The sequence below is a fragment of the Protomyctophum parallelum genome (genome assembly GCF_964188405.1).
Source record: "Protomyctophum parallelum genome assembly, chromosome: 15".
Lineage (NCBI taxonomy): Eukaryota > Metazoa > Chordata > Actinopteri > Myctophiformes > Myctophidae > Protomyctophum > Protomyctophum parallelum.
In genome coordinates this window covers 853,544-870,354 of record NC_139710.1, presented here as the reverse complement: position 1 = coordinate 870,354, position 16,811 = coordinate 853,544, and positions in this window count along the sequence as shown.

Sequence of the window (16,811 nt, the reverse complement as noted above, 5' to 3'; positions counted from 1 at the left end):
TCCTGGTACCAAGCATCGAGTTTCTTGACCACGAAGTAAAGGCTACCTTCTAGGATCAACACTTGGATGATTTCAACTAAGTCTGGATTGTCTCCTGTAGAACCATAGAGCAAGATCATCCCAGCTGAATATCGCGTCCCATGGTACGTTACTGTTTTTGACAGCTGAACACTTGATAGCTGAGGGAACAGTCTCATTACGGATGCTTGGATTTCACCATGAAGTAGTTCCAACGGCAATGATGACACTTTATTAACTATGAGCTTAGGCTTACTGCTATTCATTTGCCAATTGTAAGCTATCATCAGCTGATGTTTTGTTGCAAGTGACAACAAGACATTTATGAAATTGTTTGAACGCCTCGCAACTTGTTTAAAAAACTTATGTTTCGCTTCAAATCTCATTGTCCACAATCCAACAAGAGGACCAAATGCTTTTACAAGCCATGGATAGTGCTCTACAAAATGGTGTTTGGGTTTCAATTTCAGATCAGGGAAAAGTTCTTGTAAACTGTGACGATGCTCAGTTATTAGCATGTCAAGGTAACCAAGGCTGTCAAGGGAGTGAATAGGGGCAACGGAGAGCTCTACAATGTCCTTCAGTGTCATCAGAATTCCCCATGCTGGATCATCAGGGGGTATCCTTGAACCAATGATTAGTGGCAGTGACCTTATGAGTGCCCAATTCTCATGTGCATTTCCTCCTATAGTGCCTTGTTTTGCAAAATTTAGTGGAATCTTCTGAGGTTTGTCAAGGTTGTCTGTGAACTTGAAAGGAAATTCCTTGATTAAATCATTCAGTTTGTTTAAACTGAAATATATTTTTTCCCGAATGAAAAAAGACAGACAGTGTGCCAGTTCTTGAGGAACAATGCCTTCAAAAAGGTCATGGAGTACATCAGGGGGGTAACCTCTGACACAACTGAAGTGGCTCAGATTCTTGGTCAGTGGGCAAGCTCTCTTGACCCCATAGCAATGTGTCATGGTGGGGTTTTCTGCCAGCGTTCTAAGATGCAAATTATGGGCTTCCTCTGTTCGAGGTGGAAACTCTCCACTGCGTACCTCCTTTTGACAGAATTCAGAGTGATGTCCTAAGCAAAACCTGCAAATGTAAGGACCTGTAAAGTTTTCCACAAATCCACCAAGAGAGTGTGCACCAAGATTGTCTGCTGCTACACAATACACTGTCCCTTTAATGTTCTTTCCAGCACTAGGAACAAAAACTCCTTCTTGTTCCAAGACAGACAGATCTTTCAAAAGAGGCTTGAGAACTTTATCATACCCAAATCTCTTGACATCATTAGCCTTGCAGAGAACGGCCAGGTTTATTGCATCAAGTGTAGAGCGATCTCCAGGTGGTACATTTGCCAGGACCCAATAAACTGCAGTGATCTTGTGTATTTTGCGTGATGTGCCTAGTGGGTTACAAAGTTCCAGGTCGTCCGCATACAATAACAATGCTATTCTTGGTTCTTCTACAGCAAAAAATGGATTTTGTTTGAAATATTCCCCATCTTGATACGATTCGTACCGACCAGAAGGGCTTGTTTTTTTGTTTAAAACTTCACGTGCAATATCCTCATTGCTTAATAACTGTTGCAAGGTCTTAAGTATGGGCACATACTGAAAGCTTAGTTTCTCCTGTTTATGTAGATTGTACTCGACTGGCTGGATATATTCTAAATGGTCCTTGAAATACTGCCTTCTCCTATACACAGAACCAAATGGCCCATCTGCTCCCAGTGCTTTGCTTATAGGGTGTGACTTGCAAAGTTCCTCTACCAATTCAGTTACAACATCCTCTTCCACAGACTCTTTCAAATGTGCATTGACTAGCTGATGTATTGCTGGGGCCGAAGCAGTGTGCATAAAATGAAGCTCCTCAACCAAGTCGTCAATACATTGACCAGAAACGTTGTATACACTCTCCAACTTCAAGAGAACTGAGCCAATCCTGTCTTCAATTGAATCTGCTTGCATCTGCTGCATTGGAGCATTTACACTGGCATCCTCACCATTACCATCATCTAAAACTAAATCAGCATCTTCATTTAATGTTTGGTGTTCCGAATAGATATGTGGCTTAAAGTTCTTCAGCAAATGAGGGTGCTTTCTGCTTCTATGGGTGGCAAATGTCCCAATTATATTGTACTCTGCTTTACATCCATCAAAGGGACATTGTACAGTTTCATGATTCCTTAAGTGACTGGCCAGATGTTGGAAATATTCTCTCTCTGTGGATATTTTTCTTGAACAATTGGCACACGTGAAATAGTGTCCAGTTCCTGATATGTTAGCTTCTGCTTCATCCTGATGGAATCTAGACAAATGTGTCCGGAGACCACCCGGTGTCTTAAAAGAGCAGGGGCAACTGTAGTGTAGACATGGTATATGTCTAACTTCAAATGTCCTATGCTGTAAACGGTAATGGCTGAGAAGGTTAGCCCTGGTTGTCCCTCTGAATCCACACTTCTTACATTGCCACACCATCTGTAAACACATAAGATAATGTAGCTATAACACATGCTACACAATACTTATTTTCAGATGAAAAACTACTTTGTTTGACATTTCTAGGCATTTCTAACTCACCACAATATGTCCTGTTGGCCACTTGGACACTGGAAAGTACAAACAGCAGGAAATCTACGTCACCTGAAGGAGACAAAAAGACATGCTGTTCTCAGTTGAGCACAAGCCTCTATTGGACAAATGGAACCAAATGGACCCATTTTTACACTCTCAGAGTTAAACATTTATTTTACAATATAAATGCACACATCTATACATTTCCCCATTGACTGCAGCAGCCCCCTGAAATTAAAATGTTTACTTAATACATGATTGTAAACACCAATCAAAGTGAACACTGTGTTGTGAGCTTGTAGATGATGACACAGATCGAAATGCAGATGCTGTGGCATAAAATTACTATATATTTTTTAAAGCTGTAACTGAACAGTAAACACTACAGATAAGTTTAATGCTAATCCAACCTCACCTCAGTCACCACAATGTCCAGTTGACCACTGGGAAGTATGGACAGCAGGAATTATATGTTGGTCACCTGAAAAGGGAGACAAAAAGACAAGCTGTTCTCAGTTGAGCACAATGCGGATGCTGCGTAAACACTACTGTGAAATAAATATTTTTTAAAGGGGTCCGGGGACCCCCATGAGTCCTTGAGGGAGTCCACAGCTAACTGGGAGCCTCTGGGAGGCTGCTGGAGTGTTGCCATGTCTGTTTATTATAAGCGGCTTCTTTTTCTGTAAAGTTGCTTGTAAATATTGGTAGTTGTGGTTGCTTTTCTTGTTTCTAAAGTGGTTATTTGGGCTTTTCTCCTAATGTTGTTTAAACCAGTGATCCTCAAACAGCACATTCCCATGTCAAGGATCCCCAGATGAATGCATTTGCCCAAATAAGGACGGCTAATCCAAAAAATAAATTAAAAATTTCCAAGATTACTTTTGAAAATAGCAGATCTATACCAGCTCACAATGCATCACATTCATTCATTAAAACTATTAACTCTGACTGCAGGGGGATATATAATGATCATTATAACAATGTGCAAGAAAATATTTAAAAATAACTTTATATTTGTGGACAATCAAAATATGTTTTTTATTTTAATGTGGTGTCATTAAAATTAATCTGGATATGGCACTCACTATCTAGAAAATAAAAACATGGCACTTAATTTAAAATAGGTTACAGACCCCTGTTATATGCGCTTCTTTTGGGATTATTGTTATAGACCCATTTACTTGTTTCTATGAGACATGGCAACTGCGATTTTTTGGGCGTCTTTAGTTGGTAAAATGTTGAGATTAGAAACGGACATAATTCTTTCATTTCTCAACCTTTAAAAAAAATAAAAACATCTCCATAATCCTTGGGAAATCTGCTTTCATACGCTGTATCACACCCGATTCAAGTCTTCTTCAATAAAATGCTACGAGCGAAGACAATATACCATCGGGCCACACACACACAATAGCATGCTATGGGGGGAAAACGTTCTTATTTAGCAGCCATATTAGCATGTTCTCTAGGCTCTAGTATCACATATTGCCAAAGTTAAACAGCACTGAACAACTGATCATTGTTAAGCAAAACGTTCACGGACGTTCTGCTTTTGCCCTATGCCCACTTCAATGCGTTGCTGAGATTACACAGACGGAACAAATTTGAGGAGCTAACGAGCAAACTAGTGCTACACTGCTAGTGTTCGTCGTAGCCTGCCTTCAAACTCACAGATTCAGACATTGTGGAGCATTTTTGGTCATACGACAAAATAATAGACAGTGGCGGTGCTCACAAATACCATGTTTTGGGACCTGTTTTGGGCATGGTTAACTACATGTGAACAGTTTAAGCAGCATGGAGAAAAGCCTGGTTACCGAGGCTAGCATGAGCCAAATAAAGCCTTTTGGGTAGACTTTGTTAATCGACACAGTATGTACAAAGAAAAGCTCTGCATATATTCGACATATTAGTATTATCATTATATTTGGCACAGTTAGACTCACGTTAACTCGCGCCCGAGCAAAAAGAAAGAACAAACAACACAGCCATTTCCCCCCATCCAAATGCAGCTCTAAAATCGAACAATAGCCTATTAACCCACTGATTTTACATGTTTTAACTTCACATTTACAACAAAAAAGAAGAGCACAATACCTTTATAATGTCTTGCACTGCATGTGAAATTGTGAACCGGCCGGCTTCTGCACTGCTCCATCCAAGACGGAAATAGATTTGTGTGGGAAAACATACCGCGGTTTTGCACCAGGGGATTCTGGGAGTTCTCTTGCGCAATTCTACAAACTACTTAATGAATTCATTTGAATTCATGCAATTTTCTCAGAACGATTTCAGACCTTAAAAATTTATAGATAAAATTAGGTTAGATTAAAATGTAATCATCAGAATAAATATATTGTATTTAACAATAATGAGTGGATTCCATATATAGACATTGTTATGTAATGTTACCTCAAATAATATGCACAAAATAAAGCAAACAATTATATTGATTACATTTTACTTTAGATATTCAATTAATATTACAGCAGAAAAAAATCATTTCTGACAGTGTCCATCACACAGCTCTGTCACCTCCAGGTAGACTCCATCACACAGCTCTGTCACCTCCAGGTAGACTCCATCACACAGCTCTGTCTCCTCCAGGTAGACTCCATCACACAGCTCTCCCACCTCCAGGTAGACTCCATCACACAGCTCTGTCTCCTCCAGGTAGACTCCATCACACAGCTCTGTCACCTCCAGGTAGACTCCATCACACAGCTCTGTCACCTCCAGGTAGACTCCATCACACAGCTCTGTCTCCTCCAGGTAGACTCCATCACACAGCTCTGTCTCCTCCAGGTAGACCCCATCACACAGCTCTCCCACCTCCAGGTAGACTCCATCACACAGCTCTGTCTCCTCCAGGTAGACTCCATTACACATCTCCCACCTCCAGGTAGACTCCATCACACAGCTGTCTCCTCCAGGTAGACTCCATCACACATCTCCCACCTCCAGGTAGACTCCATCACACAGCTCTGTCTCCTCCAGGTAGACTCCATCACACAGCTCTGTCTCCTCCAGGTAGATTCCATCACACAGCTCTGTCTCCTCCAGGTAGACTCCATCACACAGCTCTGTCTCCTCCAGGTAGACTCCATCACACAGCTCTGTCACCTCCAGGTAGACTCCATCACACAGCTCTGTCACCTCCAGGTAGACTCCATCACACAGCTCTGTCACCTCCAGGTAGACTCCATCACACAGCTCTGTCTCCTCCAGGTAGACTCCATCACACAGCTCTGTCTCCTCCAGGTAGACCCCATCACACAGCTCTCCCACCTCCAGGTAGACTCCATCACACAGCTCTGTCTCCTCCAGGTAGACTCCATCACACAGCTCTGTCACCTCCAGGTAGACTCCATCACACAGCTCTGTCACCTCCAGGTAGACTCCATCACACAGCTCTGTCACCTCCAGGTAGACTCCATCACACAGCTCTGTCTCCTCCAGGTAGACTCCATCACACAGCTCTGTCACCTCCAGGTAGACTCCATCACACAGCTCTGTCTCCTCCAGGTAGACTCCATCACACAGCTCTGTCTCACACAGCTCTGTCTCCTCCAGGTAGACTCCATCACACAGCTCTGTCTCCTCCAGGTAGACTCCATCACACAGCTCTGTCACCTCCAGGTAGACTCCATCACACAGCTCTGTCACCTCCAGGTAGACTCCATCACACAGCTCTGTCTCCTCCAGGTAGACTCCATCACACAGCTCTGTCACCTCCAGGTAGACTCCATCACACAGCTCTGTCTCCTCCAGGTAGACTCCATCACACAGCTCTGTCTCACACAGCTCTGTCACCTCCAGGTAGACTCCATCACACAGCTCTGTCACCTCCAGGTAGACTCCATCACACAGCTCTGTCGCTACAATTATGTTGTGTGTTTCCTACTCCTTAAAGGTTTCACATGTGACATTAATTCATTTATTTTTAATGTCACAATGACACAATCCCTTTAATGTTTTGCAAATTCATCCATCCATTCATCTTCATCCGCTCATCCGAAGTCGGGTTGCAGAGAGTTCCAGACTTCTCTTTCCTGGGCCACGTTAGCAGGGGAACCTCCCCTGTTGTTGCTACCTTGTCGTGGTGGTGAGGCTTGTGTGCCTCTGTGACCCTGAGGACTATACCGGTGGGGGTTATGCCCCCGGTAGGTACAACCAAGCCCGGCGGGTTTCAGGTTAGAGGCCAGTCCAAAAGCAGCATTGCCATCAACCATTAGCAGTAGGATGGTTGGAGGAAGATTTGACGGATTTATGCATTTGTCATACATATGAATGGTGTTTTTGATGTTATTCTATGAAGTCACAATATTTAGATGAAATGGTTCATGAAATACTGATCAGTGTGTTTGATATCATTAACAAACAACAATGTAAATATTATACATTTTGGGGAAAAGTAATTTTCGTGATATGCAAATGTGGGCATATTCAATATATATTAAGCTAATTTGCATATTCAAATTAAGTTTCAGAGAAACTTGTAATACAAAAAAGTTTAGTTTTCATGTTAAGATTAATTGTGGAATGTTTCATTGTGATAGGACAAAAGAAAAAAAAAGCCTATTAGGGTGTTTAGTTTTCTCGAGGTATTAGCACACATCTTGAATTGATTAGAATTAAACATATTTCCGCATCTAGGATTTCTTAGGACTTTTAGTATGTTATTCTAGACACCTCATAGAAATGATATCTGTTGAAAAAAAATCTCTTTTAATTAGTCTGACTTTTGGGTCTAAAATGGGCTAGATTGCCTGGCCTATAAACACTGGGGCCCCCCAGGGGTGCGTCCTTTCTCCACTTCTCTACTCACTATACACTCATTTCTGTCAATCTCACTTTAGTACAGTTATGATGTATAAGTTTGCTGATGACACATCCTTATAGTAGGTCTTATTACCAACGAGGTTGAAACCGACTACCGCAGAGCAGTAGAGGAGCTGGTGAGATGGTGTGAGAGTTACAACTTGATTATAAACATCTCTAAAACCAAAGAGATGTACATAGATTTTAGGAAAAATAAATCGAGTCCCCTCCCACCCCTCTTCATCAATGGGGAAGAGGTAGAAAGAGTTTCCTCCTTCCGGTTCCTAGGGACCACCATCCATGAATCCTTATCATGGGATCTTAACACCAGTCTCATAATAAGCAAATCACACCAGCGTCTCTATTTCCTGCGGCAGCTTAAGAAGTTTAAAGTCAGCCAAGCAGCCATGACTCACTTCTATAGGGCCACTATTGAAAGTGTTCTCACCTTCTCCATGCTGGTCTGGTTTGGTCACACAACCTCTCAAGACAAATTAAAGCTGGAAAGAGTAGTACGTCGCGCATCAAAAAAAAAACACCTACACTTTCCTCACTCTATTCCACCAGAATAATTAGGAAGGCAAATAAAATCATTGCAGACAACTCCCATCCTGCACATCACCTCTTCAATCTCCTCCCATCAGGCAGGAGATATAGAAGTATCCAGAGCTCAACATGTCGCTTCAGGGATAGCACTTACCCTGTAGCCATTAGACATCTGAACTCATAGTATACACATATAGCACTTTAAAAAACTGAATGTAATTTCCTATGCTGCTGTTTTTTTGTTTCTGTATTGTACTGTCCTTCTTGTTTGTGTATCTATGGTTGGCTGTATATGTTGAGTATGAACCAAGACAAATTCCTATCAACTTGTTGACATGTCAAATAAATTATTGCATCTTGAATCTTGAATCTTGAACACATTGACAGCATCCAGATGTGATCATGAGTCTCACCCTCTCTGAGTTTCCATGTGAGGTAGACAGTCAGCTGTACCAGCAGGAGGCAGACAGACAGAAACAGCAGCAGGACTAACAGACAGACAGGTAGAGAGCTGTCTGTCTGTCTGTCTGTCTGTCTGTCTGTCTGTCTGACTGTCTATCTGTCTGTAGAGCAGAGCCAGGTCAGCCCAGGGTCCACTCAGCACCTGCATACTGTCCCTGGATGGAAAATAGACATCATATTACAATAATAATAATATCTCAAATGTATATGGCGCTTTGATGCTATTAGTGATACTATAATGATATAATTTTAATTTACACAATTTTGTCCCAAATTGTGGGCGGGGATATAAGATATTCTGTGTATGTGTATCTAGTATATGTAATATTTCTAGTAGGCATACAAGAGGTCCAATGCAAGAGGTCAATGAGACCATGCAGTCTAATGCACATTAAGACGTCTAGACTATACAGTACCTTTGCACTGCGGGAAAAGACAGCTCAAACTCCAGAAGTTGAACTTGACAACCTTGATTTAGCTGGAAACACAATCTTTACAAGCCTTGAGCACTTCCAGAAGTTCTGCCCCTCTCAAAAATGTTAGTTTGTCTGGGGAATTCAGACAAATACGGTAGGCTACCACTACTGACGAGGTGAACTTTGGTTCAACTATAGTCAAACCTTGTGATTACTTGGAGGATTATCAACTAGGCCCAGTACCCCCCACCCTCTCTCTCTCTCTCTCTCTCTGTGTATGAACTTTACCCTTTATTTGTACATTATGTTAGAAAACACACTCAAACACATAAACCACACTGGCTTGTGTAGCTGGAGCTCTTGAAAAGTCATACTGGGCTCCTCCCTTTTCATACCAGACATAATATACTGTATGTAGACACTGCCATGCTTTATGGGCACTGGTACAACCGTAGTCACATATTTCAATATGTCATGAGTTTTGGTGATGCTAGCTTTGACAGGAATGAAATTAAAGCTCTCCGATGGTCTTACCAAAGTCCACTTTGGTGGTTTCTTCATGAAACATTCTAAATCATGGAGAATTACTGTCAACTTAAGCAAGTATGATACAAAATACATTATCTTTTAACTATGCTCTAAAGAAACACTTGTTACAGCTGACCACATGATCGGAATGTTATTCTTATTATGTTGTATTTCATTTTATAGAATAAATTGTAATTATGTATTTCATGTATTTAATCTTGTAGAATGTATTGTAATTATGTATTTATGTATTTTTGTAAGCATTTTTTATGGACCCCAGGAAGATTAGCTGTCAACCTCAATTAAATGATGTCACTCGCAAATAAGTATATGTAAACAATTTTCATAACGCAGCAGCAGAAGGAAACAGCAGTAGAGCTGCCTCATTGTTCATGAGACATGTGTGAAGTAATTGTGTGTGTGTGTGTGTGTGTGTGTGTGTGTGTGTGTGTGTGTGTGTGTGTGTGTGTGTGTGTGTGTGTGTGTGTGTGTGTGTGTGTGTGTGTGTGTGTGTGTGTGAGATGAGATATACTTTATTAATCCCAGAGGGGAAATTGAAGCGTTACAACAGCATGAAGTGCATAAAAGCTAAAAACTACTGGACAGACAGAAGAACACAAAACAGACCCAAATGGACATAAACACACAAGACCAGGACCACCAAGGACCATATGCCATTTACGGGGAGGCAGTTCCTATGCATTTGCATTGAATAGTCTGATAGCAGTTGGCATAAAAGAAAGTCTGTAACGTTCCGTGTGTATCCTCGGGGGGAGTGTGAGCCTAGGCTGAAAGTGCTCTTCCTATCCCGCAGCACACCATGGAAGGGGTGGGAGGGATTGGCCAGCATGGAGTCCACACACACTCACAGTGTGTGTGTGCGTGCGTGCGTGCATGCGGATGAGGCGTATCACTGGGGCTATGTGAACTGGCACAGTTGGGTGATTTCCCCATCAGAGGAGGAGGAGCCAAGCAGTGTTCGAGCACCTTCATACGAGAAACAGACCTTTTTCATGTCTAAATAAGGCCAGTTTGTTGTGTTTCCTCCTCCTGACCTTAGAGTATATATATTTATAGAGAAGGCACCCAGAGGAAATCTTGAGGCGAAATGGACATAGTGGCCGAATGAAGGTATTGCAGCCTGGCCCCAAACACATGAACGCGCTGTCCGTTGACTATCATTGTACACGTTCACGACGGACGACGCTCGTGCGCGTTCAACGGCAGCGCGTTCATGTGTTTGGGGCCACTCACCATTGCAATCCGTCCCAGAATGCACTCTGTTCCTACCAGGAAGGAGGAGTGAATCCGGCTCATGCGCTTTTGAGCAACTTAATGCAAGTGGATGGGAGGAGAACTCGGGTGTCTTCTCTATAGATATATATACTCTATGCTCCTGACACATAGCAGCAGGTTCTCATTGCTACAGAGACGTGCTGTGGCCTGGGTGTCATTCTTACGTCATCTGAGTTCCCCTCTCGCTTAAAAACATGCCACAGCGAGAAGGTTTGAGGATGTGGCGAGCACTTGCTGCACTTCACTCTCATGTCTCACTGTCATCACGCTAAAAAAGAATGTGAACACGTTGGGATCCTTTAATAGCTTTTTAAATCAGCCAAATATGCTACAGTATACTGTCCTGAACTGAATATAACATGGGGAAACAACAATATATGCTGTAAAACATTTCATATTAGATATTTTGTCTAAAAAGAAAACTGAGGACATACTTATGCACATGATGACAGTGTCTGAACCAGAGTCGGCCTCAAATGGAGTTCTTGAAAAATCATATACTGGACACGCATGTCCTCCCAGTTCAGCCTTTTAATACCAGACATAATGTATACATAATAGACACGGCCATGCTTCATTTTATGAGCACTGTTTGAGTTCATTTAGAAAATTGGGGCTGCTGGCTATTTAGAGCAGGGGCTAATGAATTCTGGTTTACATAGAAGTCAGTCTATTGGCTTTGTGGGGAGAAACACCATTCCCCCCCGCCCCTGCTTATTATACACAATCAACCCGCCTAAATATTACAATGTCTCATTTATATCTTTGTGAACCACGTACAGTTGCTCCGTGCCCTGCAAAAACATCTTCCCTTTTCTGTCATTTAACATAAAGTGTTCTTCTGGTGTTCTCAACTCAAAAGTCTTCAGAGCATGATCGGTGCAAACAAAAAAGGACCCAAAAATATCAAATTAAGTCACTCACAAATGCATGTATACCACTTTAAATAACGTAGGCCTACAGAAGTTGAAGGAAGCGAGCTTCCTCAGTGTTTCTGAGACATATCTAAGGGGGTGTGAAATCTGGTTTTAAAACATGGCGAACACATGCACGCCACACTTAGTGTGTGAAGTGTGAACATGCTAGAATCTGTTAGGCTTTTTAACAGGTTAATAAGCCATAAATCACCAGGGCTTTATCTATATCTCTGATAGTAGGCTAATCATCACTTAGTCACTCGCTATACAGTTTTTCACTATACAGTATAGAGCTTTTCTTCAGTAAAAGTCTCCCCGTCCCTCCACCTAAATACATGTTCGGGTGAGTTGCCATTTTTCAACCAATCAGGAGAGCGTAACAGCTTTTGCAGTTCCAATTTTGTCTCATTTATTTGTGTCACCACTTTCACCAATTCTAGTTTAATCAGTAGAATTGTTAAATAAAGAGTTGAATAATGCTCTTGTCAAGTAAAGTTTTATTAAAAGCTTTCATAAAAAACAGGGTTAAAATACAGCTATATAATATTGCACTACTACTTTCTCTACAGCGGCTAGGCCAAAATAGCAGCTCTAGAAGCTCATTACCTTGTGGCGCGTTGTGAACTTGTAGATTTGCTATTTTTGAAGACTATTTTCTCTTCACCTATTATGACTAGAATAATAATAATGAATAATAATGCAAGGTTCATGTGGTTAAAGACTAACAATATGAATATAAGATCAAAAAGACATGATATGAGCGAACAAGCAAAAACAAATGGCATATATATAGCAAAATAGAATGACATCATTTAGCTTCACCATCAGAACTTATTGGGTCAGTTGGATTTTTTTCTTTTAGCAAATAAAATTATATGACCCCAAACATATACTCTTTTCATTTAATGAAGGGGATGCCTGGCTTTTTGGCCAGACTAGTCCGCGGAAGGCAAAAGAAAAAAATGCCACCGGCAGATTTGCGTCTGGCCACTGCAAGGCTAAACAGAAGGAAGGTACAGAGGTCTAAAACCCAGTTCGTCACATGTCCGACACATGCATGCAGTTGCAACTTGCAACCAGTTGCAACAAATTGCAGTGGTCTGACTCTGAATTGACCCGTAGCAGGTAGGCATAATTTTGGTTGTGACTAGTTCAATTGCGAAGTGGACTGGGCTTTGGCCTTTCATGATCAGAGGTCATTCTTGTGACTATCGGGAGCTTGGACAAAACAATCCCATGAGGTCTTTCTGATTGACTTGAATGAGCCCTTGTGGAGCGTTAATGCTCTGAGCCCTGCTGATCACTTTGACTGTTCATCAAATGTGCCTCTGTATGTATGTGGGGCCTTTTTAGTTTCAGCCACTGAAATACAGGGTCAGGCTAATGAACAGTGGGTGTACATTAATATAGTCGCATCGCAATGCGTTGTGACCTTGTAGGGGCAGTACTGGCTCAGGGGTTGGCCGGATGGAAACCGCGAGTGTCCCAGTTCGAACCCTGTGGGCTCCCCCAGAGTTAGTGTCGAAAGTGTCCTTGAGCAAGACTCTGAACCCCTAATTGCTCCCGATGTGCTGGTTGGTGCCTTGCATGGCATCGGTATGAATGGGTGAATGTAATGCACAATCTCTGTAAAGCGCCTTGGATAAAGGCGCTATCCATCCATCCATCCATCTTCAACCGCTTATCCGTAGTCGGGTCGCGGGGGCAACAGCTCCACCAGAGTGCTCCAGACTTCCCTCTCCAGAGCAACATTATTGACTTCCTCCTGGGGGATTCCGAGACGTTCCAAGGCCAGTGAGTCGATGTATTTCCTGCAACTGCGCCTTGGTCTGCCCGGGGGTCTCCTCCCAGTGGGACGTGCGTCGAGGACCTCCCTAGGGAGGTGCCCGAGAGGCATCCTAACCAGATGCCCGAACCACCTCAGCTGACTCCTTTCCAGGCGAAGGAGTAGCAGTTCTACTCCGAGTCTCTCTCGTGTGACTGAACTTCTCACCCTATCTCTAAGGGAGATGCCAGCCACCCGTCGAAGAAAACTAATTTTGGCCGCTTGCATTCGCAACCTTATTCTTATAAAGGTGAAAGGATAAAGGCGCTATATAAATAAAAATTTACCATTTGTAGATAATCTATTTTAACATGTTTTAAAAATGATAATAAAAAATAAAAAAACGTTTTGGACATTTTACAACCCAACATCCTGCATGAACCTGCCCTCAGGGCTCTATTCTTGGTCCTCCTACATTTTCTTTCTACATCAAATCGCTTCATCGAAAATAGAACTACTCTGACTGGGGTCGCCCAGGGCTCTAACATTTTCAGGTCAAGGACCCCCAAATGTATGTAACCGCAGACCCCCCATCTAAAGGTCTTTATGTCAGAGACCCCCATAAGAGACTTTTTCTTAAGTCTAAATTATAAATGTGTAGATTTTTCTAAAATGTACAAAGAAATTGCCAAACTACAATTCTATTTAATTATTTTTTTTAACTGGCGACCCACTGGAACCGCACCAATGACTCCTAGGGCCCCCCGCACCACACTATGAGAACTTCTTCCCTGTGAAAATAGCTGATCTACAAGTGCACAATGCATCGTGTTGTGACACGCTGCAGGCTTGTAGATCTGCTATTTTCATAAGGTGTGAAAGCCAAATTATTAACATGATAAAGCATCATAGTTGGTCGTTTGTGTACTACTAATTACTGCTGTAGCAGCAGAACACTGAACTGCAGTTTCCCCAGATAGCAAAATATGGGTGAATCAACGTTGAAATGTGGTTAGGCAGAAATATTGAATCCACATTGAAACCCGACGTTGAAATTATATAAAAAGTGCAAAGAGAGTTACATGTTGAATCAACATTAGGTTTTCAACCATAACTGACAATCAATGTTGATTCAACCATCATCTAAATGGTAATCTACATGCACATTTGGGTTGATTTTATATTGAATCAATGTTAGGAATCAACATTGATTCAACCATAATCTAAATGGTAATCTACATGCACATTTGGGTTGATTTTATATTGAATCAATGTTAGGAATCAACATTGATTCAACCATAATCTACATGTAGATTTGGGTTGATATTATATTGAATCAACGTTAATGAATCAATATTGATTCATGTACATTTTACATTAAAAAATATTAATTTTCTAGGCATTAGAAAAGTCCATTAGAAAAGGTTAGTTTTTCACCAATAACTTTCTGCTGATATAGGTCTACACATCATAACATTACAACAATATTACCAACATTGTTGGCAGACAATAGGTAGGTTGTTTGTGTGAAAACAAACTTAGAGATGAGAACATGGTATTAATATTACGTCAATTACATTTTATTAAAGAAAACAGTCACAGGTCAAAATAGACAGCCAGCAATGTGTCCCTGGGAAACATTCTAAATTAGGTGCAGGTGATAGTGACAAATATTGTTTGTGATAAAGGTCGATGGGCAATAGCACACCTCTCAAAGCCATGGTGACACTGTCAAACCTTCCACATTTAAAGATTGTACAGAATCTATAGATCGTTCAATTTATTTTAAGAGGGTGGGGGTCTTATCACACTACCACCGTTATAAATTCCACAGACATGTTTGACAAATGTTTTTTTTAAACAATAAAATAAAAATAAATAATAAGTTAACTGCAATAAACCAAGGTTGATATAGGGCATAAAGATCTTCCTTCATGAAGGACTTTGCAAATCAGGGTCCACAGGCTAACAACTGTCCATTTGGTCGTCATATAACAGCGACACAAAACTGTAAACATATTTGACTGACAAAACAACAGTCTATTGGCATGGAAGAACAGTGTCCATGAAGGTAAGCCTTGTACCGGTGTTCACTCTCCATTCCTACATGCTGCCACTCCTACATTGACTTCTAATTGTCGGAATGGTGGTATGCTCCATATTTGTAAACATCCCACCATTCCGACAGAAAAAAGTCCCACCATTCCGACAGGGACCCGCGGCAGACAAAGTCCCACCATTCCGACAGATCACTTTCACAACTATTTATTTATTTATTATTATTTATATTTATATTTATATTTATGTATTTATTTATATTTATCATTATTATTATCATTATTATTATTATTATTTATTTATATTAATATAAATAGTATTATTTATATTTATTTATTTATTATTATTTATATTAATATAAATATTATTTACATGTATTTATTATTTTATTTATTTATTATTATTTATATTAATATAAATATTGTTTTTTATATTTTTTATTTATTTTGTTTATTCTTTTTTATTTTTTTATCAATGGTTTATTGATTATAGTACAAATGGTTCATCCTGCTTGAATATTATCGAATGTAATAGCATGAATTACTCAATTGAATTATTAATTTAACTCTGAATTATATTTGATTATTTCTGAAGATGATAGGCCTATACAGTATGTCCCAGAAAGAAAGTCACATGCCAGCAGAAAGAAAGTCACATGCCAGCAGAAATATGCCTTCAACTGAGTTTTATTATAACAAAACGGGACCTAGTTACTAGTTCCATCCATGCCACGTTTGGCAGAACATGTGCTTTATGTACAACATATATAAATAACATATATTAACACTAGAAACAAAATTTCAAGAAATTTTACTGGGTGCCTGAAGCTCGCCAAGTCTGTGCAGCATTTGAGCCACGGACCACCATTTGATGACATTTAGCCTCTCAGAAGGGTCCATTTGGTTACATGTGAGCCAGGTCTCCCCATTGACTTTCAATGAGGTATTTTGTCTTAGTTCATTGCGCATTACGTTGCCACCAACATTCTAATGCTAACATGCTAACATGCTAATACTAACATGCTAGCATGCTAACATTTTAATGCTAACATGCTAATGCTAACATGATATCATGCTAAAATGCTAACATGTTGCTAACATGCTAATGCTAACATGCTAACATGCTAATGCTATCATGCTAACATGCTAATGTTAACATGCTAATGCTATCATGCTAACATGCTAATGCTATCATGCTAACATTCTAATGCTAACATGCTATATCATGCTAATGCTATCATCCTAACATGCTAACATGCTAATGCTAACATGCTAACATGCTAATGCTAGCATGCTAATGCTATCATGCTATCATGCTAACATGCTAATGCTAACATGCTAATGCTAACATGCTAACATGTTAACATGCTAATGCTAACATGCTAATGCTATCATGCTAACATGTTAACATGCTAATG